The sequence below is a fragment of the Somniosus microcephalus genome, chromosome 21, assembly GCF_052327205.1.
Source record: "Somniosus microcephalus isolate GS21.2 chromosome 21, FLI_Smic_1.0, whole genome shotgun sequence".
In the NCBI taxonomy this organism is placed as follows: Eukaryota; Metazoa; Chordata; class Chondrichthyes; order Squaliformes; family Somniosidae; genus Somniosus; species Somniosus microcephalus.
The window spans coordinates 16,658,281-16,674,664 of NC_141007.1; the positions used below are offsets into that span (position 1 = coordinate 16,658,281).

At 53.4% G+C, this 16,384-nt stretch overlaps 1 protein-coding gene across 2 annotated transcripts in view; it reads left to right on the forward strand.

Moving 5' to 3' along the window:
* LOC147102617 (ras-related protein Rab-37-like) overlaps nucleotides 1-16,384 on the forward strand; it is a 505,661-nt gene that overhangs the window by 345,435 nt on the left and 143,842 nt on the right. The window lies entirely within an intron of this gene.

Below are 16,384 nucleotides of genomic sequence, written 5' to 3' on the forward strand. Positions count from 1 at the left end.
ATTTAATGATCTGATTTATATTCTAAGGGGGAGAAATTCGGGTAACTTTTGAAAGCTGGAAAAGTTTGCGCCAGGCGCGAATGATTCTCAGCTTTCACTAAATTCGGTGTTGGCGCTCCAGGAAGGAAGCGGAGCGCTAAATCAAGCACTCCACTTCCGTCCTGGAGCGCTAAAGGACGCAGGCGGGGCGGGAGTGATGCGGCGCTGCTGAGATCCAACGCTCCTTCCCTCCCTTAAAGGGAAGGGCCATCGCTGCAGGCTCTGCATTGGGACCAGTTAGCTGATCCCCGACGGCAGCCGCGATCCAACCCGATCAGCCCCGTGCACTCCAGCAGAGCGCTGGGCTGATCGATCGCGGCCCAAGAAAAATGGAAAAAATTGAAATAATGCATTGCAACAAATTTTATACTTACCGCGCCAACCTCCCCTTTAACTTCCGCCCCCGAAGCGCCCGGCCTCCCGATCAACGCCTCCTGCAGCTGTCGGTGTCACCGCCCGGCGATTCTGCAGGGCGCTAACAGGAGTCACAAAGCAACTGAATTTTTAGGCCCTTTAATCTTATACTCAAATCCTGTTGTTTTTAATAGATTCCCAGCACACACGCTGATATTTATCAAGGGATTGTTGCATTAATAATACAACTCGTTGTATTTATGCGGCAGATACTTGGTATGTGCACTGTACCCTGGGTACATGAGTGCTGTACGCACAATGTAAGTCCAATGAAGCCTGGAACCTCCATTGTTGCAGCTTGTCACAGTCTCATGTATTAGCTCCTCTGCTTCTTACCCTTCTTACAGCCTACAGACATCATTTGTAGTGCAAGGCATAGGCTAACCAAGCCGGGCTGTGTCTGCACTGACCGGCTGTGTCTGCACTGACCGGGTATGTCTGCACTGACCGGCTGTGTCTCTGCACTGACCGGCTGTGTCTCTGCACTGACCGGCTGTGTCTCTGCACTGACCGGCTGTGTCTGCACTGACCGGCTGTGTCTGCACTGACCGGCTGTGTCTCTGCACTGACCGGCTGTGTCTCTGCACTGACCGGGTATGTCTGCACTGACCGGGTATGTCTGCACTGACCGGCTGTGTCTCTGCACTGACCGGCTGTGTCTCTGCACTGACCGGGTGTGTCTGCACTGACCGGCTGTGTCTCTGCACTGACCGGCTGTGTCTCTGCACTGACCGGCTGTGTGTCTGCACTGACCGGCTGTGTCTCTGCACTGACCGGCTGTGTCTCTGCACTGACCGGCTGTGTCTCTGCACTGACCGGCTGTGTCTCTGCACTGACCGGCTGTGTCTCTGCACTGACCGGCTGTGTCTCTGCACTGACCGGCTGTGTCTCTGCACTGACCGGCTGTGTCTCTGCACTGACCGGCTGTGTCTCTGCACTGACCGGCTGTGTCTCTGCACTGACCGGCTGTGTCTCTGCACTGACCGGCTGTGTCTCTGCACTGACCGGGTGTGTCTGCACTGACCGGGTGTGTCTGCACTGACCGGCTGTGTCTCTGCACTGACCGGCTGTGTCTCTGCACTGACCGGGTGTGTCTGCACTGACCGGCTGTGTCTCTGCACTGACCGGCTGTGTGTCTGCACTGACCGGCTGTGTGTCTGCACTGACCGGGCTCCATGAAATCCCCCACAATAATAAATGGATAAATTGGCCACAAACGTTTGTATCACATCAGCCCCTTTTACAAGAAAGCAGGAGATGACGAGCGGTTCACTATAACTCCCTCGATGAGGGGTGTCAGTCCAATCCTGTCCTGTGCTGACCTTATCTGGCAGAGCTGCCCACGTTAAGTCCATTTACAAGGTCACCAAGTGCCCCCTCTCAGCCATGCTGCCAGACTGGGAGGGAGGTTGCTGTTCCCACACGGCCGGTTGGGCACTGAGGTAGGACCAGGAGCGCTGAGCGTAGCTGAGGTCACCTGCGCGGCCTCTGGGGGGGGAGGTGAATCAGGGAGACTGTGACCCGCCCTGTTGCATCACAATCTAAATGGGTCCAGTGGATTGTGGGTAACGGACAACTTGTCATGTAAAACATTCGGATGTCACTCCTAAATGGTCTGGCGATCCCGATCTCTGTAAACCTCCTCCAGCCCCTGAACTCTCCGTTTCCCTGACCTCATGTGAATCCACCCCCTCTTTTCACCCCACCATTGGTGGCCGTGACTTCCGCCTTCGAGGCCCCATGCTTTGGAATTCCTTCCCTCACCCGCTCCCCCCACCCCTCCACCACCCTCTCCTCCTTTAAGACCCATCTTATAAAAACACCCCTTTGATCAAGTATGTGGTCAGTCCCTCCTAATATCTCCAGAAAACGCTGGAAAAACTTTAGCAGGCCAGGGCAGCATCCGTGGAGAGAGAAACAGAGTTAACGTTTCAGGTCTGGGACCCTTCGTCAGAACTGGCGAAGAGTCATCGACCTGAAACGTTAACTCTGTTTCTCTCTCCACGGATGCTGCCCTGACCTGCTGAGTTTTTCCAGCGTTTTCTGTTGTTATTTTGGATTTCCAGCATCCGCAGTATTTTGCTATCCTCCTAATATCTCTCCCTTTAGCTCGACGTCCCTTTTGTTTGAAGTGCCCGGGTGTGTTGCTGTACGGTTCGGGCAATGAGCATCGGTGTCCCCGATTTGGCCTTTTCGAAACGAGCTGGGGTTCCTGGCTTGCAAGCCTGACTCTCTCGGTGGCCAGGCTCCAAGAGGAGGATCAGCAGCTTCACAAAAAGGAGTCCCGTCCGCTCCCTTAACCTCAGCGAGATAGAGTGACAGGAAACCACAAGAGGAACGAGATACAGTCAGGTTGAAACTGTTGACTCACTCAACCCAGGGGCACCCCCACCCCCCCCCCCCACCCCGCAGCCAGCTATCAGCAGGCCTCCCACACTGGCACAGGAGGAATGAGCCCAAACAGTATGTGCTCATCCACCATGCCAATCGCGACGGTGCCCATCCAAAGATACCCGCTGAGACATTGGCCGCCGGTTTTAGCAGCAACTCTACAGCTGGAACGGAAATCGGCCGTGTTGAGCTAGTTGGAGTTGCCACAGCAACGACTTGCATTTATGTAGAATGAAATGTCCCAACCTGCTTGCCGGAGGCGTAATCTGACAAAAATTTGCCGCCAAGCCAAAGAAGTAGCTCTTGGGAGGGCTGACCAAAAGCTTGGTCAAAGAGGTAGGTTTTGAGCAGAGTCTTAAGGAGGAGAGAGAGGCGGCGAGTTAGAGAGGCGGAGAGGTTTAGGGAAGGTACTCTAGAGCTTTGGGCCTAGAAAACAACAAGTAGTATTTATATAGCGCCTTTAATGTAGTAAAACGCCCCAAGGCATTTCACACATTATCAAACAAAATTTGACACCGAGCCACATGAGGAGATATTAGGACAGAAGAAAGAGGTAGGTTTTAAGGAGAGTCTTGAAGGAGGAGAGAGGTAGAGAGGCGGGGAGGTTTAGGGAGGGAATTCCAGAGTTTAGGGCCTAAGCACGACCGTCAATGGTGGAGCGAAGAAAATCGGGGATGCGCAAGAGGCCAGAGTTGGAGGGAGAGCAGCTGAAGGCACGGCCGCCAATGTTGGGGTGAAGGAAGTGGGGGGGGCCAAGCCCAAATGGTGCTTATGCCCCTTTCCCAATGTTCCCTTTTAAGCTGTGTGGCTGCACAGTGCTCCAGGGGTCCCGCTCAGCGCTCCAGGGGTCCCGCGCAGCCGGTGAGCCGGCTTTGAAATAGAAAAACCGCGAATGCGTGGAATTTTGAATGGCCCGCGCCGCCCATTAAAGGGACCACACGGGCCAACAAAAAACATTCGAGGGAACATTGCCCTTGCCCTATGCAAATTTAGTGCCTTCCCATTGACCTCACACTCTGGCAGGGTCAGCACTGAAGGTACCGTCGGTTCCGATCCCGGAGTAACTGGCGGGAGTGCGACCCAAGGAATGCTGGGCATTTCATCTCTATCTGTACTGAATCAACCCTCCAACATCATCAGTAGAAGTCCATGGGGGTGATGGTATAAACAGGGCGATATTGGATCGACCACCCCTTGTACACCTCTCCCGATTTCCCCTACCATTGAAGTTAAAATTACCCCCATGTAGCCGTCATGTCTAACGTGCGAAGCCCTCCACTCCCCACTCCAGAAGCACCCTCTCCAAGGCCTTCACATCCTTCCTAAAGTGCGGTGCCCAGAATTGGACGCAATACTCCAGTTGGGGCCGAATCAGTGTTTTATACAGGTTCATCATAATTTCCACACTTTTGTACTCGAATCCTCTATTCATGAAGCCCGGGATCCTGTAAGCTTTTTTAACCGCTTTCTCAACCTGCCCTGCCACCTTCAACGGTTTCTGTACATATACCCCCAGGTCCCTCTGTTCATGCACCCCCTTTAGAATTGTACCTGTAGTGTATGTAACCGTTCCACCTTTAAGAGAACTATTTTAAGAGTGGCACTACTTTATCTTGGCTGCTGTATACTGTAATACCGGTGGTGACCACACCGGTATATAAGTGCTGTGTAATGATTTATTGGGCAGTTCCGCCCTGACCTTCAACCAGTAAAGACCTGTTAAAAGTTTACTCTTGTGGCCTGTGTAGTAATTCGCAATATAACACACAGACTTAACAGTGGCGACGAGTACGATCTTACCCTGCGGCAGAGATACATCCAAGGCAGTTTAACGGGCGTCGAGAAGAGGCATCCGCCCTCATCATTCTGCTGAGAAAAGACTCGGGTCTGCAGAGCAACGGAAGAATTCTGACACGAAGCCTTCCATCAGCAACAGGCAGGATCACCCCTTCTATCACGGTGGTGGGTAAGCCGATCAGCGACGAGCAGCAAGTCGGCCACGTTGACTGTGAGTAGGGGAGAAAATAAAAAAACGGAGGATATAAGGGCGGAGAACTCGACCACGGCCGGGGAAAAGAGCCGGACAGAAGTCGGGGCCAGAGGCGCTGAGACTGGGGCAGCGTAAGGCACGGAAGCCGCGGTGAATGCAAACGCAGCCGGCGTGAGAGACCGCAGCGAAGGCAAACGCAGCCGGTGTGAGAGACCGGGCTGCAAGCGGGCTGGGAGACGCAACAGCGTCGAGCAAGCTCGACCGCGACCGGTGAAAAAGGCCGGGCAGCTACCAAGGCCGCGAGGCGCAGCGACCGGGACAGCGAAAGGCGCGGGAGAAAATAAAAAATAAAAAATAAACCGCGGAGAACTCAGCCACAGCCGGGGAGGGAAAGGACCGGACTGCAAGAGGGGCTGGGAGGCACGATTGAAAACCGCTGAGGGAGAGACAGAGCCCGAGCGAGTGAGCGAGACCGAGCGAGCGGGAGAGAGAAGAGACCGAGCGAGGGAGACCGAGCGAGCGAGGGGGAACGAGACCGAGCGAGGGAGACCGTGCGAGCGAGGGAGGCCGTGCGAGCGAGGGAGAACGAGACCGAGACCGAGCGAGCGGGAGTGACAAGAGACAGCCAGCGGGGGAGAAAGGCAAACGCGGGAAGCCGCCATTTTCGGAGGCGGGGAAGAAGACAAGCGCGGGAAACCGCCATTTTGAAAGTAGGCGGGGAAGAAGACAAGCGCGGGAAACCGCCATTTAAAAAAAAAGTTAAAGAAAAATTTCTTTTTGTTCTCAAGAAGATTGCGAGGGTGCCTAAGCGTGGTAACATCAACGATTTCGATCCCGATGTGGAAGATTGGGTCACGTATGTAGAACGCATAGAGATATATTGTAAGGCAAATAAAATATCAAATGAAGATAAAGCACTAACCTTACTAAACTCAATGGGTGCAAAGACATACGGGCTATTGAAGCATCTTCTATCACCAGCTAAACCGGCAGATCAGACTTTCGCTAATATTGTTGCTGTCCTGAAGGATCATTTGAACACCACACCGCTAATGTTAGCGGAACGGTTTAAATTTTATGCGAGAACGCAACTGAAAGAGGAAAGCAACGCGGAGTACTTAATTGAACTGCGTAAGCTAGCGAAATACTGTCAGTTTGGGGAAGGACTGACAGAGGCACTGAGAGACAAATTCGTGTGCGGATTGTCGAAAGAAGGAACACAAAAGCGGCTACTTGAAGAGAATGATCTTACACTTGATAAGGCTGTTTCTATTGCAACATCGCACGAAGCCGCAGCGAGAGGCACTGCGGAAATGCAGCTGAAGGCAGCGGTACTCAGCGTAGATCAAATGGCTTCGGGTACAACGAAATGTTATCGTTGTGGGAAGACAACACACGAGCAGAGCCAATGCTGGTTTAAAAACCAGGAATGTAGAAAATGTGGCAAGCTGGGTCACATAGCTAAAGTATGCCGGTCAGGAAAGAAGACCAGCAACAAAAAGTCACCGCAGGAAAAGTGCAGAAAGGTACATAAGGTGGCTGAGAAGAGTTCGGATGAACAGAATTCGGATTTAGACTCCAACAGCAAGGAACTGGGTAGTCTGAGAATTCACAACGTGAGTAAGGAAGCTGACCGACAATCTGGGTCACACTGCGGATAGCAGGAGTCCACGTGAAGATGGAATTGGACACCGGATCGGCGTTGACGGTCATGAATAAGCAAGACTACAAAAGGTTATTCAAACATATTCCCCTACGGGATATGAAGATAGTATTGCGGACATACACGGGGCAAAGAGTATACCCCATCGGAAAGATAAAAGTCAAGGTGGTACACCAGGGTAAAGAACACCAAGGAATGGACATATATGTACTACCTGAGGGAGGTCCACCACTTCTGGGACGGGAGTGGATCAGGAAAATAAATATGGACTGGCACTCCCTAAAAGCAATAACGGTAGTTTCTGGAAAAAACAAAGATGTCAAACCTGCACGATTGTCCAGAATATTGGTTGAGGGCATATGCAGCAGTGACAGTGACAAAGCAGAGAGTGAGAACTCGGTGAAGATAATCAGCTCAGACTCTGGAACTGATGATAGTAAGACCAGCCCATGTGCAAAAGACAAGTCTAAAATGGACTTGCAGACTAATGATGGAAAAACGATGGAGTACATAAATGCTTCAGAAGAGAACAAAGTATCAGAACAGAATTCCACTGAACAACAACAACATAGTTTGACAGAGAATTCTGAGTCTGTCCAGTCTACAGACATGCACATTTCTGAGGAACACCGGGCTCGAACTCAACTCAATTTCAAACTACAACAGCAATTAGAACAAATGATTCGCCGTTTTGAGCAAGAGATGAATGCAAAGAAAAAGTTCTTTGACACAGAGTGGGAGAATCTGGAAAGACAGCAGAAGCAGCTGATTGAGAAAATGGAACAGGAACACACAAACCGTCTGCGCGATGAGGCCAAGCGAATCAAAGCTGAGCAAGAAAGGGAATATGTCAAATTCATCGATCAGTTGAAAGCTAAGAAGAAAGAGCACCCTTTTGTGAGCAGTGTCAGCAGTAATAAGCCACTCAGGGAATTGGTGGCAGAGGCAAAAACTGAAGATGCTGCAGAGATCAAATTTGTTGCTGAAAGCGCTACTTCCAGAGCTTTGCTTCGAATTAAAGAATTGCCAGTTAAAATTGTGAAACCCTTAAGAGAGAAGATTGGCATGGAGAAACATCGTGTCAATTTCGGATGCAAGGTTTCCAGGCCAAATGCTGCTGTCAAGTGGTATTACAAAGACAAAGAGATTCATCCCAGTAATAAATATGAGATTGTGAGTGAAGATGTGTACAGGAAGCTCGTTATTAATAATGTCGCTTTTGAAGATGAAGGCAACTACAGGTGCGATGCCATAGATGACCAAAGCCCAGCAAAGTTATATGTAGAAGAGCAATCAATTGCCATCATTAAACCCATATGTGATGTGAAAGTGACAGAGCCAAGTGACGCCATTCTTGAGTGTGAGCTTTCAGTTGCTGACGTGAAGCCTCCAAAATGGATTCTAAATGGTGAAATTCTTCTTGCTTCTGAAGATGTGGACATTGAGCATCGTGGCACTATTTATCATCTCACTCTGAAAAAAACAACTTGTAAGATGACCGGCTTGCTGCAGTTTATTGCAGGGAAATCAAAATCGGAGGCGAGGCTGACTATTAAAGAGCCTCCATCAAAGGTAGTCAAAGAACTACAGAACATTACAGGGGAAGAGAAGCATTCTGCTACTTTGAGCTGTGAGTTTACACCTACTCTCAAGATGGTCAGATGGTACAAAGACCAGAGCTTAATCGAATCTTCTGACCGATACAAATTTAAACAAAATAAGAATGTGATAGAACTTACCATTACAAACCTCACACCCAAAGACTCTGGTGAATATAGCTGCAAATCAAGTAATGCACAGACCACAGCCACACTCACAGTTGAAGCTCCAAAAAAATAGAAATCATAAAACATTTGGAGGACGTAGATACTGAGGAGGACAGCAATCTAGTATATTCATGTGAGTTGTCCCATGATGATGAAGATGATGACTCATCTGAACCATTGTCACCCCTACCAGGTCACGCACGTGGTCCCTCCGAACTGAGCCAAATCAGTCTGGAAGCAGAAAAACTTCCCAAGGTACTCGAGCCTTTAGAAGTCAACAATGCTGGTTCTGAAGTTACGAAAGTTCAAGCTGTTAAGTCCAGTGAAGGACTATTAGATGAGTCACCCCAGCAACAAGAACCTACTACACTACCAAGGCGTATTCCGGACCGAGTCAGGAAGCGCAGGAGGCGCCACCGCAGAGACTGAATCTGTGAACTGTTTTTACATGAAGTTGTGTATATATGTTATGATGTTATGTTTAATGGGAAATATATACTGTAAGCTAAAAGGGGAGGATTGTAGTGTATGTAACCGTCCCACCTTTAAGAGAACTATTTTAAGAGTGGCACTACTTTATCTTGGCTGCTGTATACTGTAATACCGGTGGTGACCACACCGGTATATAAGTGCTGTGTAATGATTTATTGGGCAGTTCCGCCCTGACCTTCAACCAGTAAAGACCTGTTAAAGTTTACTCTTGTGGTCTGTGTAGTAATTCGCAACATAACACACAGACTTAACAGTACCCTTTAGTTTATATGTCGTCCTCATTCTTTCTACCAAAATGTATCACTTCACACTTTTCTACGTGAAATTTTATCTGCCACATGTCCGCCCATTTCACCAGCCTGTCTATGTCTTCCTGAAGTCTATCACTCTCCTCCTCACTGTTCACTATACTTCCAAGTTTTGTGTCATCTGCAAATTTTGAAATTGTGCCCTGTGCACCCACATTCAACTCATTAATATATATCAAGAAAAGCAGTGGTCCTAGTACCGACCCCTGGGGAACACCACTGTATACCTTCCTCCAGTCCGAAAAACCACCGTTCACCACTACTCCCTGTTTGGCCCATCTTTCCATTGAAACCTACATTCCCCTCTTCACAGGGTCGAAGAGCCTCCCTACCCAGAGCCCATTCCCAATCTCACTGCATGTCCACGCTGCCTTCAATCGGTAACCTTTTCACTGCGCGCTCATGCCCTCCCTCGCCCTCTCTCGCTTTCCTCTCTCCACACTCTCCCACTGCTCCGCAAAGGCAAGGGGGGGTGGGGGGTGAAGGGAGAATGAAGCCAGCTATCAGCGACTTCCACGGTGATAGAGCCCACTCTGGTGTGGCCTCGGAAGCTAACACTCTGTGTGCTTCCCGTCATCAGTCCTGAACTTGCCCTTTCCCACTTTCTATCAGCGTCCCCGTGTCCTGCAAATGAGCAGGCCCCGGAAAGCAGGGTGACAATAGTGTCCTTCTATTTAAGTGTGTCGGAAAGCTGCTTCTAATCATACCAGATATTGTCAGACTGAATGACTTTCATCCAGTTATCATTCAGCCTCCAACTGTTCCTTCCCTGCTGGGTTCATTTGCCGAAGATGACATTTAAATCTGGCACAGTTTCTCTAAGATGCCTTGGCTCTGGAGAGGAACAGACTGTTAAGTGAAGCTCATCCACGTTAAGTGGAGATTGAATTCTAGGCTGCCGGCAAATCTGCTGCTTTAAAGATGTTAATTCATTTTACGTTGCAGCTCAATTGTTTCGAAGCTGTGCAAAAGGGGTGACCATCTTGCTTTATTGGCCACGTGTTCAAGCTTACCCCAGCCCTTGTTAGTGGCTTCTGGTACACCGCCCCACCCTCTCGGAGCCTCCTTCCTTCTACAAACAGTAGTCCTGGAAAACTCTCCAACTCCCGGCCTCTTTCAGACGATCTCTACGACTCTTGAAACTTATCGCTGGCTGGGGAAAGTCTCCTCCTATTCCAGTTGCAATTTCCTTTTAAAGGCGAGGTTCTTAAAGGGGCCATACCCTACGTCTTGAAGTTGAGGTTTCCTAAAGGGGCCATACCCTTGGGGATAAAGGCCCTCATCGGCCTGCGGCTGATATACCGACCCTTAATCACCCTGCTACACATTCCCCACCGCCCCCCTCACCCCACCCCAGCATAGAGCCATCAGCCCCAGCGGCCTGTGCCGTGAGGGAGTCCACTCAGCAGAGGGCATCGGTGTTCCCATGCGCCACTCCCGCCCGGTCTTCCACCTCAAAATACGGCTGGCGTGAGAAACTCCCCGGGTGGCACGGGCGTTTGTTTCTTTGTTAGACCGCATCCATTTTCTTTTTTTTATATTGGTTCCTGGGATGTGGGCGTCGCTGGCAAGGCCAGCATTTATTGCCCGTCCCTAGTTCCCCTCGAGAAGGTGGAGCGTGTTGATTGTGTGCGCGCGTGTCCGTGTGTACGTGCCGTTGCGTGTCCGGACCCGACCGAGTGTTGAGAGCACGCGTGCGCCCACGACAGCCCAATTAAAAGGCACCGTTGAGACTTTCGGCCGCACGTCCTTCAGGTGTGATGGCGTGGGGTTGAGGGAGGAGAGACTCTCTCGGTGGGTTGAAGTTCCTTTCAGACTGCTAATGCCGCACAGCGAAGGGAAAATTCAGCATGCACCGCCGAGAAAACGAGCAGAACTTACACAGGGCTCTTCATTCCTCGGGACATCCTGAAGTGTTTCAGGGCTTCAAATGAGTTACTTCTGCATGGACAGACGGGGCAGCCCATTTGGGCACAGCAAGATCCCACAAGTAGCAAGTGAATTAAACGAACAGTTAATTATTTTTTTTTGATGGAGTTGGTTGAGGGATAAATATCGGCCTCAGGACACCGGGGAGAACTCCCCCTGCTCTTCCAATAGCAGCCGTGTGATCTTTTACGTCCACCCGAGAGGGCAGACAGGGGCCTCGGGTGTAACGCCTCATCCCAAAAGTGCAGCGCTCCCTCAGTGCTGCCCCTCCGACAGTGCGGCACTCCCTCAGTACTGCCCCTCCGACGATGCAGCGCTCCCTCAGTACTGCCCCTCCGACGATGCAGCGCTCCCTCAGTACTGCCTCTCCGACAGTGCAGCGCCCCCTCAGTACAGCCCCTCTGACAGTGCAGCGCTTCCTCAGTACTGCCCCTCCAACAGTGCAGCACTCCCTCAGTACTGCCCCTCCGACAGTGCAGCGCTCCCCCCTTACTCCACCTCCGATAGTGCAGCGCTCCCTCAGTACTGCCCCTCCAGCAGTGCGGCGCTCCCTCAGTACTGCCCCTCTGACAGTGCAGCGCTCGCTCTGTACTCCACCTCCGACAGTGCAGCGCTCCCTCAGTACTGCCCCTCCAACAGTGCAGCACTTCCTCAGTACTCCACCTCCGACAGTGCAGCGCTCCCTCAGTAGTGCCCCTCCGACAGTGCGGCGCTCTCTCAGTACTGCCCCTCCGACAGTGCGGCGCTCCCTCAGTACTGCCCCTCCAACAGTGCGGCGCTCCCTCAGTACTGCCCCTCCAACAGTGCAGCGCTCCCTCCATACTGCCCCTCCGACAGTGCAGCACTTCCTCAGTACTCCACCTCCGACAGTGCAGCGCTCCCTCAGTACTGCCCCTCCGACAGTGCGGCGCTCCGTCAGTACTCCCTCTCCAACAGTGCAGCGCTCCCTCCGTTCTGCCCCTCCGACAGTGCAGCACTTCCTCAGTACTCCACCTCCGACAGTGCAGCGCTCCCTCAGTACTGCCCCTCCGACAGTGCAGCGCTCCCTCAGTGCTGCCCCTCCGACAGTGCGGCGCTCCGTCAGTACTGCCCCTCCAGCAGTGCAGCACTCCCTCAGTACTGCCCCTCCGACAGTGCAGCGCTCCCTCAGTACTGCCCCTCCGACAGTGCAGCGCTCCCTCAGTACTGCCCCTCCGACAGTGCAGCGCTCCCTCAGTACTGTCCCTCTACAGTGCAGCGCTCCCTCAGTACTGTCCCTCTGACAGTGCAGCGCTCCCTCAGTACTGCCCCTCCGACAGTGCAGCGCTCCCTCAGTACTGCCCCTCCGACAGTGCAGCGCTCCCTCAGTACTGCCCCTCCGACAGTGCAGCGCTCCCTCAGTGCTGCCCCTCCGACAGTGCGGCGCTCCGTCAGTACTGCCCCTCCAGCAGTGCAGCACTCCCTCAGTACTGCCCCTCCGACAGTGCAGCGCTCCCTCAGTACTGCCCCTCCGACAGTGCAGCGCTCCCTCAGTACTGCCCCTCCGACAGTGCAGCGCTCCCTCAGTACTGTCCCTCTACAGTGCAGCGCTCCCTCAGTACTGTCCCTCTGACAGTGCAGCGCTCCCTCAGTACTGCCGCTCCGACAGTGCAGCGCTCCCTCAGTACTGTCCCTCCGACAGTGCAGCGCTCCCTCTGTACTGCCCCTCCGACAGTGCAGCGCTCCCTCAGTACTGCCCCTCCGACAGTGCAGCGCTCCCTCAGTACTCCACCTCCGACAGTGCAGCGCTCCCTCAGTACTGCCCCTCCGACAGTGCAGCGCTCCCTCTGTGCTGCCCCTCCGACAGTGCAGCACTCCCTCAGTACTGCCCCTCCAACAGTGCGGCGCTCCCTCAGTACTGCTCCTCTGACAGTGCAGCGCTCCCTCAATACTGCTCCTCTGACAGTGCGGCGCTCCCTCAGTATTGCTCCTCTGACAGTGCGGCGCTCCCTCAGTACTGCCCCTCCCACAGTGCAGCGCTCCCTCTGTGCTGCCTCTCCGACAGTGCAGCGCTCCCTCAGTACTGCCCCTCTGACAGTGCAGCGCTCCCTCAGTACTGCCCCTCTGACAGTGCAGCGCTCTTTCAGCACTGCCCCTCCCACAGTGCGGCGCTCCCTCAGTACTGTCCCTCCAACAGTGCAGCACTCACTCAGCACTCCACCTCCGACAGTGCAGCGCTCCCTCAGTACTGTCCCTCTGACAGTGCAGCGCTCCCTCAGTACTGCCCCTCCGACAGTGCAGCGCTCCCTCAGTACTGTCCCTCCGACAGTGCAGCGCTCCCTCAGTACTGCCCCTCCGACAGTACAGCGCTCCCTCAGTGCTGCCCCTCCCACAGTGCAGCGCTCCCTCTGTGCTGCCCCTCCGACGGTGCAGCGCTCCCTCAGTACTGCCCCTCTGACAGTGCAGCACTTCCTCAGTACTCCACCTCCGACAGTGCAGCACTTCCTCAGTACTCCACCTCCGACAGTGCAGCGCTCCCTCAGTACTGCCCCTCCGACAGTGCGGCGCTCCGTCAGTACTGCCCCACCAGCAGTGCAGCACTCCCTCAGTACTGCCCCTCCAACAGTGCAGCGTCCCGTCAGTACTGCCCCTCCAGCAGTGCAGCGCTCCCTCTGTGCTGCCCCTCCGACAGTGCAGCACTCCCTCAGTACTGCCCCTCCAACAGTGCGGCGCTCCCTCAGTACTGCTCCTCTGACAGTGCAGCGCTCCCTCAATACTGCTCCTCTGACAGTGCGGTGCTCCCTCAATACTGCCCCTCCGACAGTGCAGCTCTCCCTCAGTACTGCCCCTCCGACAGTGCGGCGCTCTCTCAGTACTGCTCCTCTGACAGTGCGGCGCTCCCTCAGTACTGCCCCTCCCACAGTGCAGCGCTCCCTCTGTGCTGCCTCTCCGACAGTGCAGCGCTCCCTCAGTACTGCCCCTCTGACAGTGCAGCGCTCCCTCAGTACTGCCCCTCTGACAGTGCAGCGCTCTTTCAGCACTGCCCCTCCCACAGTGCGGCGCTCCCTCAGTACTGTCCCTCCGACAGTGCGGCGCTCCCTCAGTACTGTCCCTCCGACAGTGCAGCGCTCCCTCAGTACTGCCCCTCCGACAGTGCGGCGGTCCCTCAGTACTGCCCCTCCAACAATGCAGTGCTCCCTCAGCACTGCCCCTCCGACAGTACAGCGCTCCCTCAGTGCTGCCCCTCCCACAATGCAGCGCTCCCTCTGTGCTGCCCTTCCGACAGTGCAGCACTCCCTCAGTACTCCACCTCCGACAGTGCAGCACTTCCTCAGTACTCCACCTCCGACAGTGCAGCGCTCCCTCAGTACTGCCCCTCCGACAGTGTGGCGCTCCGTCAGTACTGCCCCTCCAGCAGTGCAGCACTCCCTCAGTACTGCCCCTCCAACAGTGCAGCATTCTGTCAGTACTGCCCTTCCAGCAGTGCAGCACTCCCTCAGTACTGCCCCTCCAACAGTGCAGCATTCCGTCAGTACTGCCCTTCCAGCAGTGCAGCACTCCCTCAGTACTGCCCCTCCAACAGTGCGGCGCTCCCTCAGTACTGCTCCTCTGACAGTGCAGCTCTCCCTCAGTACTGCCCCTCCCACAGTGCGGCGCTCCCTCAGTACTGCCCCTCCCACAGTGCAGCGCTCCCTCTGTGCTGCCTCTCCGACAGTGCAGCGCTCCCTCAGTACTGCCCCTCTGACAGTGCAGCGCTCCCTCAGTACTGCCCCTCTGACAGTGCAGCGCTCTTTCAGCACTGCCCCTCCCACAATGCGGCGCTCCCTCAGTACTGTCCCTCCAACAGTGCAGCACTCACTCAGTACTCCACCTCCAACAGTGCAGTGCTCCCTCAGTACTGCCCCTCCGACAGTGCAGCGCTCCCTCAGTACTGCCCCTCCGACAGTGCGGCGCTCCCTCAGTACTGCCCCTCCAACAGTGCAGCGCTCCCTCAGTACTGGCACCGGGTGTGCGGGACGGGGGTTGGAGTGTCTTGAGGGGCATTTGATTGGTCACTGGGAGAAACTGGCACCTCAGTAGATAGTATTTCAAGGTTTCTACGGCCCATTTAATCGCTAGGCGCTCCTTCTCTACCGTAGAGTAGACAACAGTACCTGCCCAGGTAGCTCACGGGATGTTCCTCGCCCTTTACTATTTGAGACAGTACAACTCCCAAACCCTCCTCTCAGGCATCAGCTTGCTGAATGAATTTTTGGCTGAAGGATTATTACACAGCGCTTGGCTCAGCTCCCTAAAAGCAGCCTCTGCCTCAGGGCTCCGGTTTGGTGCCTTAGCTTTAGTCAGGTCGATAAGAAGGCTCGGGTGGCAAAGTTCGGAATAAACAGTCAATAGTAACTGGCGATACCCGAAAAGACCCTGATTTGCTTCTTACTCCTGGATCAGAGCCAGGCTTTTATAACTTCTACTTTGTTTACCTGAGGCTTCACCACCCTGCGTCCTACAGTGTACCATAGAAACATAGAAACATAGGAGCAGGAGTCGGCCATTCGGCCGTTCGAGCCTGCTCCACCATTCGATATGATCATGGCTGATCCTCGATCTCAATACCATATTCCCGCTCTCTCCCCATACCCCTTGATGCCTTTTGCATCTAGAAATCTATCTATCTCCTTCTGAAAAATATTCAGTGACTTGGCCTCCACAGCCTTCTGTGGTAGAGAATTCCACAGGTTCTCTCTGAGTGAAGAAATTTCTCCTCATCTCAGTCCTAAATGTCCTACCCCGTATCCTGAGACTGTGACCCCTCGTTCTAGACCCCCCAGCCAGGGGAAACATCCTCCCTGCATCCAGTCTGTCTAGCCCTGTCAGAATTTTATACATTTCAATGAGATCCCCTCTCATTCTTCTAAACTCTAGTGAAAACAGACCTAGTCGACCCAATTTCTCCTCATATGACAGCCCTGCCATCCCAGGAATCAGTCTGGTGAACCTTTGCTGCACTCCCTCTATGGCAAGTATATCCTTTCTTAAGTAAAGAGACCAAAACTGCACACAGTACTCCAGGCATGGTCTCACCAGGGCCCTGTATAACTGTAGTAAGACCTCCTTGCTCCTATACTCAAACTCTCGGGACTTGTTCTCTGATAACCCAACGTGGCACTTCTCTGGGCTTGCCATGAGCCCAACTATCCTTAAGCTGAGTAATACAGCCCCTACTTTGCATAAATGTGACCCCCAGTCTGTGCTATAGAAGATGAAGTCATCCAAGTATGCTGACATACACCGGGGTATGAGGCCTCAACGCTCGGTCTATGAGTCTTTGGAAAGGTTGGCTGGGGCCCCATACGTGGCATGACAGTGTACTGTCAGAGCTCCTCGGGAGCTGCGAAAGCCATTTTCCCTTTCGCAGACTTTGTTAAAGAGATCTGCCCAG